Here is a 15,005-nt window from a genome sequence, read left to right on the forward strand (position 1 = left end):
GTACTTGGTAGATTGAATGTGTGTTCCAAATTTCAAGTTTCTATCTTGGATACTAAGGGCGGGAGAAATTTTTATCAAGAATCTCCACAATGCCCCAAATTACCGCAAAACATCATGATCTCAGGTTAAAAAAATTCCTATTTAGCCTAGGACTATAATCCAGCAATCATTCTCTTCAGAATAGAACTGCCTTTCAGGCGGTACCATCCACATGTCTCCATCATGTACCTAAGGCGGGAAAATCCCGAAAAAAGGGATTTTTCTAAACATCCCTTTTTTCAACTCTGAACCACCTCCCCCGGTTTTAACGCAGAAATCTGAAAAAAATCCGTTAAATACTACTCGGTGGACTGAATGTTTGTGCAAAATTTCAGTCTTCTAGGTAAATATAAGCCCGCCAAAAATAATGAACATAGGCTTAATAACAGAAAGTATATATTTTAGAATTATGACGTCATCACCTCCTATGTCTCGACGCAGGAAGGTGTGAAACCATACGTAACGTCTTCTGTAATGCCTCTGGACTTGAAAAACAAAACAAACAAACAAAAAAAAAAAAACGAACGAAAAAGCTCAAATAGGAGAGTTATAACGCAATGTATATACCATGAAACACCCGTATGATACAAAATGTATATACCATCGGATCCCCAAAAGGATTGTAGTTAGGTTGTCACGAACACTGTCCACAAATATTTGAATTATGCATATGTTCAATACGGGATTAGTGAATGATTTCTAGGCATCTTCTTAGTAACTATAAAGCTATCAAACATTTTACATTACTCGATCATAAAATACCACACTTTTTTTTTCTAAAAAGAAAGTGTATATAATGAACATTGTTTGAATTACTTTCGCGTGTAGCTTTTATTCATTCTATTTTCTTTCTCTTAAAGGAAAATAAATATTGAATTGATTTAATAATAAAATATCGTAATCTCTTTATTCATTTGGCAGCTATAACTTCTTAGGAATTTTTTTCCCCACCACATTCTTTTTAAATATATATAAAGATTCATATAAGACAGAAGTGCTTTGTGTACCTTTATGAACGTTCCATTGTGTATAGAATACTTACAATGTATTTATTTGATCTACCGAACACATGATTACATTTAGTTTTTCGCACTCCTTTATTTTCCTTCTAAACACGTTGTGTGTTATGTCTTCACATCATGGTAAGTTAGCATGTTTACTGAAATCATACTAATGATATTTGAAAAAGAAATCAACAACAAAAAAGTGAGATATTTGGCTTATGTTAATTAAAGAGGTTATCAACTCTTATATGAGGAGTGCTCAAAAAGTAAGGTTACAAAACCTGCAGTGAAACGTGTATATACATTATTTCATACAATGAATACAGTCAATAGATAGTACATACATTAGGTTATTTTTCAAGGCAGTTTCCATATTGGTTGAGGCATTTGTAGCATCGTGGGATGAGTTTGAAGATTTCCTCCTGGTAAAAGTCCTGTCCCTGCATGTTCAGCCACGTTGTCACGAAGTGTTTCACCTACTCATCTGAAGCGAAGTGACGGCCTTCTACGTGCTCCTTCAAGTGCGGGAATGGGTGGAAATCGCTTGGAGAGAGGTCCATGCTACAGAGAGTGGGCGATAATGTCCCAGCGAAACTGCTTCAACAGCGTACACTCCTCGTCAGTGACGTTTTCTCTACCAGCCGCAAACTTTTGAGACCATTCTGCGACATGCTGACAATACATTACCTTCTCTCCGTAAACGTCTACCAGCTGCCAGTGAATTTCAGCCGTAGTTACATGTTTCGCCCATAGAAGTCGAATAACTGTGCGGACTTCTTTGCGAGGCCAATTTTTCAAACGTGTCGCCATTTGCGTTTACCTACAACTAGCACCGTAGGTGGTGGATGGCTGAAACTCTGCACAGCTGCCAACTTCATGTATTAAAATTACCACACACTCCACATTTGTCTATAACAGATGAAACTCCAGAAATATCGGTCTTGTAACCTTAGTTTCTGACTCTCCTTCGTATATTTTTTTAAAAAAGAAATGCACAAAACAGATTAAAACAATTGAATACCTACGCCACTTTTTTCTGTTTTAGCCTCTTAATTTGTATGTGGGATTATTTTTTCTGTTTGCTTTCAAATGAACCGAAATTTTAATAGCATGCTTTTGCTGATTTCTTCTTCAACTCTACGTATTATTAAGTACCCCTTATATACTTAAAGTGAAATTTTGTTCCGTGTACGTAATTCTACTATTTAATAACGACATTTTATTGAAATAATAATTAGTTTATATGTGATGGAAATTCATTTCGGGAGAGGAAGTGGCACTTAACGAGACTGGAAGAAAAAAACAGTAAAATCACATAATTAAAATTAATTTCAAAGTAAACAGGATAATAAGTTTGAAAAATCAATGAGGTAAAAAACAAAACAAAGATGGTGCAGGTATTTAAAAACATTAAGAGCAAGCTTCTCGAACACAAGTTTACGAATAAGCAGATAAGTTGAAACAGGGTGGAACAAGTGTTGAAAATTAGTCACGCTCAGGACGCTTTGTCTGTGCAGTCACAAAATTACGAAAGTTGATGATACGCCGAAAACAGGCGTATTACGGTGAGTGAATTGCAGCAAAGATAACATTTTTGTCGGATCAGCCCACCATATTGCTCATGACGAACTGATGTTCAAGAAACTTTGTGCGAGGTCCCGTATCAACTCATCAACTTTGGCAATGATGGTATTCGTGACTGCACACACAGAGCGTTCTGGGCGTTGACGAATCTTCAACACTTGTTACACCCCGTTTGAACTTATCTGCCAACTCGTAATACTTGCGTTCGACTCGAACGACTTTCATCATAATCACCGCCATCTTCTTTCACTGATTCCCAACATCCCGTTTGCGAGCGTATTTTCGAAATACATTGAACTCTAGCCATGAAGCATTGTGAACGGAGCTACGCTTGGTAACAATGTAGAAAAAATGAATGTCGTTTATATCCTGTTGGTGACATCACGAGTCATGACCTACATATAGCTCAAAGTAAAGATCAGATGCTATCGGCCCTCGTAGCCGAGTGAACCACCGCAACATGTTAATAAGGAAAATCGTTGTTGGCGTGGGTTCGAACCCTGCGTAAGGAAAGATTTTTTAAAATTATATTTAAAATTTTTTATAACACTTCTTTTGTTAAAATAAGATTAAAAATAATATTCAAAAAGTGATTTAACGATTGTTTTCTAAAATTTTCATTAAAATAAGTTTGACCTTGTACTTATACAGATCCATAGCAAAAGTAGTAGTAGTAGTAGTAGTAGTAGTAGTAGTAGTAGTAGTAGTAGTAGTAGTAGTAGTAGTAGTAGTAGTAGTAGTAGTAGGGAGGGTTAAAATGCAACTCAGCATTCATTTGTTTCCTTGCGATGTTGCCAAACGTAATGCGTTCTGGCTAGAGCTGAGTGTATTTCGAAAATATGCCGTCTACGAGGCAGGCGTGCCAGGTCCATCTGATAATAGTTCTAGGACACCACCAAAGAACACCAAAGAAGCATAAACTTTGTAAACGTTTTGTATTTTTTATACAACTTTTCCAATTATTTATTGAATGGACCTTGTATTTTGTAAATTAGTAAGATGTTCACGATACCGACGTAATTTCTCTACGTGACTGCACCAGTCAGTCAGATTGAATCAACAGCAGAAAACTTAAGAATATTTTGGTTAAAAGTCGATTTTGTTGCGTAGGTCGGCGCAACGATCCAGTTTCCAGTTGTATTTACATAGTCGATTTAGCCGGAAATGATATTTGTATGTACAGCATTATTGAAACTATTCGACCACCTGGAAACCCTAATAAATGACTTTACAATTATATACCCTCAACAAAATGCCCTAACTATAATTCATAACTATCAAGAAGAAACGTATTTTTTAATGGAGCAATTTATTCAAATCGGTTGAATAATTATGGCGAACGCCTCAAACAAAGTAATTGTATCCTGTTCTATTATTCAAGATATATTCTCATATTACTGCCTAAAATATCAGCATCAATTTTAATTGTACACTTAAAAAAATCCGTTATCCGGGCAGTGGTGTATTGTACAGTGGGCCACAGAAATTCTTGATGTACAAAGTCCGCGAGATAGGCAACCCAACTAACGCCTGCTCCAAGATTAATTACACCTGGTAATAGCTAGCACAGCAGTGTGAAGTTGCCCCCACCTGCTAAAAGCACAAATCGTAAAGAGTATTTTTGTGCAGAAGTGGAGCGGAACGCTGGCTGACGAAATGACATAAAGGAGTCTTTGGATGTTTGTACTCACAGTAAACAGCACAATACCAGAAAATAATATACGGACACCAGAGGCGCCGATAAGAAGATAACAGTCAGGGGACTTTAATACTCTTACAATTAACTCAAGTGAGGGATTATATAAGCAAGTTAACTTACTTCAAATGACTATACATATATGCGTATCAAATAATATACGGATAGATTATGCGGTATATGTATTGGGTTATTCTTTTAATTAAACACAAATCCTTGCGCTGAGTTTTGAAACTATTAACAATAGTCCTACCTGCAAATCAATTAAAGTATGAATGGATTATTCAGGGGGAAGAACCCAGCCCCTAATGAAAATTTTGGGTGTCTAACAGGGCCTGAGCTCTTAGGTTCCGGCGCCACTGATTAATACGTAATATTACTTCGAAAGAAGATCTTGTCCGATTTCATTATTCGTTAAATGACTTTTGAAACTGTTAAATTTTGGTTTGCAGTAATTTATTTGTAAATATTAAAAATGCAAAATTCGATAACACTCAAACGAGTTGAAGAGCCTATCCGTACTAAACGTATTGTACAAATATACGGAACCCTATGTTTACTACGAAAATCCGTGCGGAGCATATATTATCCATATGCTACCTACGTACTGCCTTTGCCTTTTTCCCGCTTAGATGTTACATCTTGCACCTGCAGGATTTCTGATATCTAATAGTTTTCCACGTCCATATGTGACACCCTTACCACCTATATACAGTTCTTTCATGGAACACTTACATGGAAAGTATAAAACATAAGTTTTGAGTTATACGGTTGCTGCATAATTTTACGTACAGTCGTATGTTAAGTGCAAAAACTCAAGATTTACGCATATAACGTATACTTTTACATACGCCACATAAGTTTTTTTTTCTCTGCGTAGCTATGAATTTGATGAGAAAGACGAGAAATAAAGATGATTCACTATCTGCTTTGTGACTCTTTGTTCTAGCCCTGTCAGCTTAAGTCTTGACACTTTTCGATCTTCCTTAATTGTTGGTGTATTATATTACTTTTACAACAAAAAGTAATCCGAAGTGACACTCATTTCTGGTTCTTGGGGTCTCTAGTTCGATCCGGTCTCGCGCTAAGTGGTGGTGAAATACCGTATGTGTGTCAGTTTTCTTGAGGTTCTCCCGTTCTCTCCCAGTTTTTTTTCATGCTCTCATTTCGTTCATAATCACCATTACCGTCTCCTTTAATCTCCCTGCATAACCGTGGGGAATTAATGTAAAACAAAAATATACATGAACACTTTTATATATTTTTTTTCCAAACAATGGATGACGTATTGACTGACCGCACAAAAGAAGAAAACAAGGAATTCATATTACATTTTATATATATTATATATAAAATGTATATATATTTGTATATATATATATAATATATATATGTATTTATATATATTATATATAATATAATGTATTTATATTATATATAAAATGTATAATATTTGATAAGAAAATCACGTCGTAATTTCACGGTAGCTGAACTAGCATATGTTTTACATCTTATTACGGTAGAATTAGGAACTACAGCGATGTTAAACTTAGTTAAAACTCAACATGTAGCAGTAAATTATTAGGTATAATATGTGATAAAGATGTAATTTATTTATTTATGTAAAGCATTAATTTTAATGTTATGACTATTAACCACAGTTTACAATATAGTTAAATCGGCAGAATTTATAAGCAGAAAAACATTAACTTGGACTATTAACCTTAATTTGGAATTTATATCAGACCAGCTAAAATGCCCGTTTCTCGCATGGTAAAAATAGTATTGTGGAAAATATTAAAGGGAACTTGTGTTTTCCTTTAATAATTTATTAGTTATTCCGTAAAATTGCGTCACAAAATTTAACAATCGCCAATGATTTATGTATATCTTATTTACGTTTATTTATTTATTCTTTTTCGATAGAGGAATCACTTCGATCAAGTCTTAAAGACTGTGCAGGGAATTTAACAGGAGAAGTGTGTTACCAGAAAGTAGGATGTTTTAGTTTCGATGGTGTCTGGAATACATTATCAGCATGCATTCCATTTTTACCTGAAGATCCGTACAAAATAAATACAAGGTTCTTTTTAAGCACCAGGTAAAGTCAACCTATCGCACTAATAATAATAATAATAATAATAATAATAATAATAATAATAATAATAATAATAATAATAATAATAATATCATACTAACAGAATGCATCACAAAAAAATAATGTGCGTTAACAGTGTGGACCAAAAGTAGGTATATACAGTCCCATACTGATCAGCTCACTGTATTTTATATCATTTCTTATTGTTAACCATCAGGTAGACTAGTTTTCTTTTCATTATTTGTTCTTAATAGCTTTTTACTTATACCTTAAGCCCGAAACAGCCGAAGCAAATAAAACCATAAGCTAGAATTTATACTTGGTCAATGCAGGGGTGTTGGGCCACATTGTACTATGAAATGGTTTGAATTTTACTCTTATGTTCGGATAAATGGACGTTACAGAACTGAAAAATGTGAAGTATATGGTATTAAGATCTTATATAGTATTGTCAAAAGTACAGAGGAATTTCCACCGATCAAACCCCGAAATTCAGAGAATGTAATGAAACCCGTTGGTACGAAACCTGTTATTTGAAATTCATATAATATTTAAGTATTAAAGAAACTGCTAACAAGAATTTTAGGAATGATCAAAAAGTGGATCAAAAGATTGCAATCTTGGCCAATAATTAGTTTTTGGGTCAGGGACCACAAAATTTTTGAACGCCCCTTAAATCAAGGTTTCGTATTGTCTACGGAATAAGCACATTATACTCAGTTAAGTGATAGTTTGGGTTTGGCTACACTACATGTGGTTTCCAGATATAAGGCTACAAGAAAATTTTTGACTGAAATGTTTTTTTTTTTGTTTTGTTTTTTATCAGGGGATACAAAATTTTTGAACGTTTCCTAAATCGAGTTTTCGTATTTTCTACGGAATAAGCACATTATGATGAGTTAGGTGATAGTTTGAGTTTGGCTACACTATATGTAGTTCTCGAGATATAACGCTTACAAGAAAATTTTCTATTGAAACACAATGGATCTTTTCGAATTAGGGGCCACAAAATTTTTGAACAGCCCCTAATTCGAGTTTTCGTATTTTTTGCGGAATAAGCACAGTATTCTAGGTTAAGTGATAGTTTGGGTTTGGTTTCACTAATGTGGTTCTCCAGATACAAATCATACAAGAAAATTTGTGATTGAAATATTTTGGATCGTTTGATCCAAAAAGGTAAATTGCATTTGTATTTTGAACATTTGCTAGGAAAAAACATTCAATTCCATAAAAGTGCCGACAGTTACCGATGTTCTTTGATCTAATAGTATCAAAACAGCCAATATCAACTCTTTCTAATTCCATGTCGGACCATGATTTTCCAGTTCTGATTCAAGATCGGAAGGCGTCCGACACATTTCTCTTTGATGCGTTTGTTCGCCTGCTCCGATAAGCCTATCAAGTCCGATGCGTTTCATGATGTACCATGAACTACAGTTAACAAATAGCATAGGTCATATGTTTTGATGTGAATAGGTGACCGTACCTTGTATTCACATTTCGCGGCTTGTAAGAAAGAGACATTGAAGAGGCGAATATGTAATTATGGTATTGGATTTTATAATACAGGGTGTTTCAAAAAGAATGACCTGATTTTAAAAGTCCATATATATTGATTAAAACATACTACAAAAATGAGATAAATTTCAAAATACTCAAAAAAATCTTCAAGTTTTAGCTATGTTATTACAAATGATCTGTGTCCACCAGCAGCAGGAAGGCTATGTATTGCTGAATTGTTTCCACAATTTCATTGGAAGTGCGAGGCCGACTAGACTTACCTTTGCAGAAGCATCCTGTCTCTTTAAATTGGGAATGTTTTTTGGGTGCAGGCGGATCCGAAACGCCGACGAAAAAGCACGCTGGACCGAAATGACTGACTCAGTCTTTGCAAACTGCAGCACACAAAGACAAAACGCCTTACGTTGAGCGGACGCCATCTTACTTTTAACTTACTGTAAACTGAGATGACGCATTCACTACATCTAACGGCAATTTTCTGAAACTCTAGTCCACGCCCATTCAAACAACATTTATTTCCTTGCTGGTACGTCCGATGTTCCGTACTTATTACCGTCGAAAATCAGGCCATTCTTTTTGAAGCACGATGTACATGTAAAAAGAAGAACAAATACTTGCACAGTTTGTAGTAGAAGTGGCAAAGGTAGCAGAATAGAAAGAATACTATTCTATTGTAAGACATGGAAAGAGTAAACCTGGACTTCATGCTGGAGTTGATTCATGAAGAATAAATAAACAGGTTATTAAGACACTATAATAATTTATGTAACCTAAAATACATAATAAAGTCATCCAGTGAGTTTATGGTATTATCTTTTAAAACTGTAGGATAATTACTAATAATACAGGGTTATTAGATATGATTCATCGGGTTTTAAATGAAATATTTCAAAAAATATTAATATACAATGCGTTTGTGCTAATAATCAAACGAAAGAACATATTTGAAAGTTTAGTTTTTAATATTAGGAATATTGGCTCGTGTGGACAGACAATAACACAAACTAGTTTCCCAAATGGCGACTATGCAGCAGAAAGCATTCAGTGTGTTTTGGATTATGGAAAGTGTTGGAATATGGAAAATCCGCGGGTACAATGTTGTCCACCTTAAATTTACTTGGTTGAGAATTAAACCAGGGACCCCATGCACCAGAGGTAAGCGCTCTGCCTCTGATCCACTATGCCTCCCAGCTTAGATCGAGTGGTTATGTGAATAACTATAGACGATGCAATCTCGCTCTAATCTCAATTAGGAGAAAGTTAGAAGAAAGAAGAAAGTGAACAAGACTTACAAAATGAAATGTGAGATAATTTCAGAAAGACTGCCCTAACTGACGCAAGGTAATTATGAAATATGAGCATCATACTTTTCAAGTATTCGAAAGACACTTTATTTATTCCTATACACAAAGGCCATGTGTGAAATGAATCTTTAATGTAAAAGAAACGATAAAAAAATTCCTTCAATATAAAGTAGCTTGATACCATTAAATATTGTCAATTTTATTTTGTTGTATTTGGTTTCTCACTTTTAGCTTTACCGCTATTTCCGTTCTGAACCTGCATATTATAGAAAAATAATATCTAAATGAATAATAATAATAATAATAAAACATTTTGGACGTATATTTAAATGCACTTTAGCTATTACCTTTAGTGCTATTATACAGTTAACGTGTTAAGTAGTTGCGTTATAATTTCTTTTTCTCACTGATTTACATGGGAAATTCTTTTTTCTGTTCTGTTTGAATTAAATTGAAATGTTAATGGTTTGATTTTACTGTGTTTTTTCTTTTCTTCACATGAATGAAAATGCTATTACATCGTGAATGTTAAATGTTGTTATGTCATATACACAGTGTGTGCAACAAGTTGCAGAACTACATCAAAATAAAATATTTAATGATACCAGAAAAAGTGTTAGCACGTTAGTTTCTACAGAGAGAGAGAGAGAGAGAGAGAGAGAGAGAGAGAGAGAGAGATCCGCGCCACACAAACGCGAGATCGGTCGTAGATACTTTGGAACGCCCTAGAAAAGTCGTCTACAGAAGTTTTGTTCAAGCGTTGCCGCAAAATTCGTGAACCTTATAGATAAGTGATAAAGAAGGTGATTAAGCATTGTTGTCCACATGGGTAACAATGCGTCAGCCCATACCAGTTTACTTGTGAGCCAGTTTTTCTCAAGCGAAGAGTCACAGTCCTTGAAGAATCTCATATTCTCCTGATTTGGTCCAAGTAGTTTTCATGCTCTTTCAGTAAGCTCAAATTTGCTCTCAAGGATTATCGTTTTGAAGATGTCGCATCGATTCAAGCGAATATAACGCTAGTGATGAATATCATTTCTATAGTGGACGACTTTCCTAGGGCATTCCAGAGCCTCAACAATCGGTCCCATTCAAGCGACCGTGACGACAGTGATGAACATCATTCTAGTGGACGACTTTCCTAGGGCATTCCAGAGCCTCAACAATCGGTCCCATTCAAGTGACCGTGACGACAGTGATGAACATCATTCTAGTGGACGACTTTCCTAAAGCATTCTAGAGCTTCTGCAATCGGTCCCAATCAAGCCACCGTGACGACAGTAATGAAAATCATTCTAGTGGACGACTTTCTTAGGGCATTACAGTATCCTCTATGACCGGTCCTACATGTGCGTTGGGAGCAAAAGAATGTATGCACAAACCCTTACGTTCTAACATATTCTTTCTAACATCGATAAGTACTTTATTTCATGGTAGTCCGGAACCTATTGAACGCACTGTGTATAATACCAATATTTAATAATCAAAATCCGTTGGAATAATACTAAATGTATTTGCTCTGTAATGGAAATTGATTTTGAAAAAGCAAACTTAAAGAAGAAATAAATAAGAATTAGGATTTGAGATTTCTGGGTTTTCGGTATCGAAGGCCATTTAACCCGTCACGTTTTGAGGGATGACGTCCCTCGTCGAGCATACTATCCGGGGAAAGGGAAGGGGCCTGGGACCTATAAGTTACGTACCACCCCGGCATTTGCCTGGTGTAAATGAGAAAAACCCAGGAAAACCTCATTCAGGGTGTCTGGCCTGATAAAGCTGTTACACTTTTTCGACCGAGTGGCCCCACCGCGAATCGAGCCCGAGACCGCTCGCACCGAGGGCGAGAGCGTTAGCTTCTACGCTACGCGGGGCCAGCAGAAACAAGTAAAATCCCATAATTAAAATACTAACTGATTTGGAAGAAAACAAAAGAATGGACCATATAAATCTATCTGTTAGCAAATAAAAATGATGCAGGTACTAAGGAGCGATAAATTATAACTTCAATCTACTACATATGCAACCTAATTATTTTTACAGATTTCTTATGGGATACCGTTATGAGATTCCGGTTCGACCGAGAATTCTGATGAATTATTTACCTTTCGATGGAAGGAAAAGAACGTATTTTATTATTCATGGGTTCAAAAGCCATAGTTTTTCTACATGGATTCTACACTTGCAAATTGCTCTGTTGCTACAAGTAAGTTTATATTTAAGAAAACAGTCAAAAAAGAAAGTAATTTTTAAAAATGTACAATTATGTGACCAAAAAAGGAAAGTATTAATCACATTGGATTCTTTCCGGTAGATATCACAAACGGGACTATTCTAAACTGAAATCTATCAGTAATTGTTATTAAAACGTACTAGAGCATAAATAATTACACACTAACATGACAATTAGTGTAAAATATTATTCTATTACTTGTCTCAATTGAGGCTTTTTTAAGCTTATGGTGCTTTGCTAATAACTTCATTTTGATGTAAAAATTGAATCAGTAGTTTTCAAAAGGTCATGAGTCATGAGTTAGTTCAATTTTTCATTGATTTATTTTGGAACAAAACCAATTGTTCATGTTGTACAATGACAAGAAAACTCCCATTTTTAAAAACAGAGGTCAATCATTTCATGTCTATCATGATTTTCACAAATTAAACAGTTTTCTTGTCGATTTTATTGTAACTTTTTTGACTCATGACCTTTTCAAAACTACTGATTCAATTAGGCCTAACTTATTTAATAGCATCCGTCAGTAACTACCTTTGTCTCCTCTTGGATGGTTTACTTTCTACAGTATTTTGCATTACATCCTTAAGAATACAATGCCTTGGGCCACGAACAGAAATTATTTCTAGGTGCGTTATTAGCCACTGCAGAACAAACTTCACAGTTTCGCAAATACCTATATAATCCCTTATTCATATCAGGGCACCACACTTCCCTATTAGTCAATGTTACTCTAGCATGACTTCCTAAATGCTCACAGTGTAACCTTTCCTTGTAGATATCTTTCAATCCTCGATGAAGTATTATCCTTCCCTTCCAAAATAAACAATCATCTTGAATTTCTAATTGAAATTTTCTTCGAAAAATTCTTGGTATTTTTTACTGCCAAGACAAGGAGGTAATCGTTTAGACCATCCATTTAACATCCATTTCTTAATCTGCACTAACGTATGATCCTTTCGGAACTCTTCCCCTATCTCCTCTTTACTTAATATGTTAGTAGAAATCTCACTTATGTAGTCAGGAGCTATTGGCTCTTCTTCCGTAGGTACACTGAAAGGAAATCTAGACAAAAAAATCAGCTACTTTACTGACACGCTATAAACGATATCATAGTCATAACTATCCAGAATAAGAAACCATCTTTGCATATGTGGAGAAGCGCCATTATGAGAAGCTTTCAATCCGAAAATCCATTTAACAGACGGGGAATCCGTAGTTTAAAAGCCCTACCAAATAAGAACTTATGAAATTTACGAACATCGAAGATCATAGCTAAAGCTTCTTTTTCAAATTGAGAATAATTCTTTTCCGGTTCTGATAAAGTAGCCGATGTACAAACTACTGCTTCTAACTGCCCATTTATTTCATTGTATAATACAGCACCTACACCAACTGGAGATGCATCCGTCATAAGTACTACCTTAGCCTTTTCATCAAAGGGATTCAAAAGTTTCGTATTCTATAGCATGTTTTTTGCAGCAGAAATTCCTCCTCTTGTTTGCTTGTCCATTCAAATTTTACACCCTTTTTCAACAATCTATGTAACTCGGGAATGCTTGATGATAAGTAAGGTAAGTGCCGATGATAAAAATTTAGCATTTCCAGAAATGACTTCAACTGGGCTACATTTCTTGGAGAGGGCATGTATAATATAGGCTGTAGTTTATTCTTTGCTGGAAGTATAACCTGTTGAGAAATATCGCATCCTAGATAAGTTATAGAATCTGTGAAGAAAATGCTCTTTTCTTTATTCACCTGTACGTTAAAAGTTCTGAATTTATTTAGCACTCCTACTGTTCTCTGGTAACACTCCTGAGCAGTAACTCCCCAAATAAGCACATCAGCTAAATAACAAGCTACTCCTTCCATATCCTGTAGCACTGCATCCATAAATTTTCTGAAAAATTTGTGCTGAAGAATTAAGGCCGAAGGGTAGCCTATATTGTAAGTATAAAAATTAAGGGTGTGTTAAACACTAAGTACTTTTTTTTGATTCTTCGTGCACTTCTAGCTGTAGATATGCTTGCTTCAAATCTAACAGTACAAAGCATTTTACGTGAGTTAATTTATTGAGCAAATCTTCTATTTTTGGAAAAGGGGTAACTAATTTTCTCAGTTACCAATTTAAGTGTTCGCTTAAAATCCAAACACAGTTTAACCGTACCTTTAGTTTTCCTAACAATAACCATGGGAGTAGCCCAATCAGCTTGAGAAACTTTTTTTATAAGCCCTGCTTTACATAATTTATCCAATTCTGTTTTTAACTTGTTCCCGTAAAGAGTATGGAGTACCATAAACCTTCCTAAATATGGGCGTAACACCTAGCCTTAGTGGTATGGAACCTTTAAAATCTTTAATTGGTACATTAATGGAAACATTAAAATTTCTTTATATTGTAGTAATAGCTGCTCCTCTAATACATCGCTAGACAGGGTTTTAATAACCTTCACCTGCATTATTTCTCCAGTACCGTGAAATATATCCGTAAATTGAGCTCTCCACTGCGAAATTAACGCGTCTAACCAGCTCCTTCCTAAAATTGGTTGAAATACATAATTCTGCACTACCATTATTGACAAGTCTTCAACGTGATCGAAATGTTTAACCCTAACAACACATTTACCTAATGTTTTAATAGGCGAATCGTCAGCATTATTAAGACGCCCTTGAAACGGTTCTATCAATCTTCCGTTCAATACAGTTGAAGTATGACCCATAGCTGAAACAGCTGCCCTTGTATCTAGTAGAAATTTTATTTTCTGTTCATCACAAATTAAAGAACATATAACGGGTCCTTGAACATCGTAATAATCAAATCTTTAAGTCAATTTGAAAGTAGGTGAATCCTACCGACTGCTCCTGTTGTTATCATTCTTATTTTTATCTTTTTAATACTTATACTACTTATACTAGTATCATATGTTGACATATTTCAAACTATTGAAAACTCATTTTTAAGTACATATGTAATAATCAAAACTGTCTTGTTTCTCTTCTTTTAAGGTCTCAGCATGTGCTTAAATTAAAGCTGTTATCGTCAACATCACCACATCACTGCCAGCACATGTGTTTATTATGAGTAAACTAAGCATTACATATACCTACACATCCCCATATATATATATAGATATATGTAAGCAGAGGCACTTGTGAACAATAAAGTGTTCATATTTTATTTTTAATATCTACATACAATTCTGACAAACAACATGTGCTCGGAGCACAGATTATTTTGACGTTTGTAACACACTACTTTTGACTTTCTGTCTCTTGAGTGCGGACATACGTGGCAACGCTTCCTCTTCGGTGATTCAGGGGTTGTTGGCCGGTTAGTTGGAAGAACTGCTCCGCATCTTCCTAAATTATATCTTACAGTTTTCTGCAAACTACAGGATGATGCTCTCCTCAACATTAATGGTAGTATCAATTCGTATGGAGGTTCCTTGATGAACATCCTTCTGCGATGTGAAACTTTCGCGTTCCATTATGGATTATGATTCACGAAAACAACAAATGAATTTAGTAC

The sequence above is a fragment of the Thermobia domestica genome, chromosome 13 (assembly GCF_964235325.1).
Source record: "Thermobia domestica chromosome 13, izTheDome1.hap1.1, whole genome shotgun sequence".
In the NCBI taxonomy this organism is placed as follows: Eukaryota; Metazoa; Arthropoda; class Insecta; order Zygentoma; family Lepismatidae; genus Thermobia; species Thermobia domestica.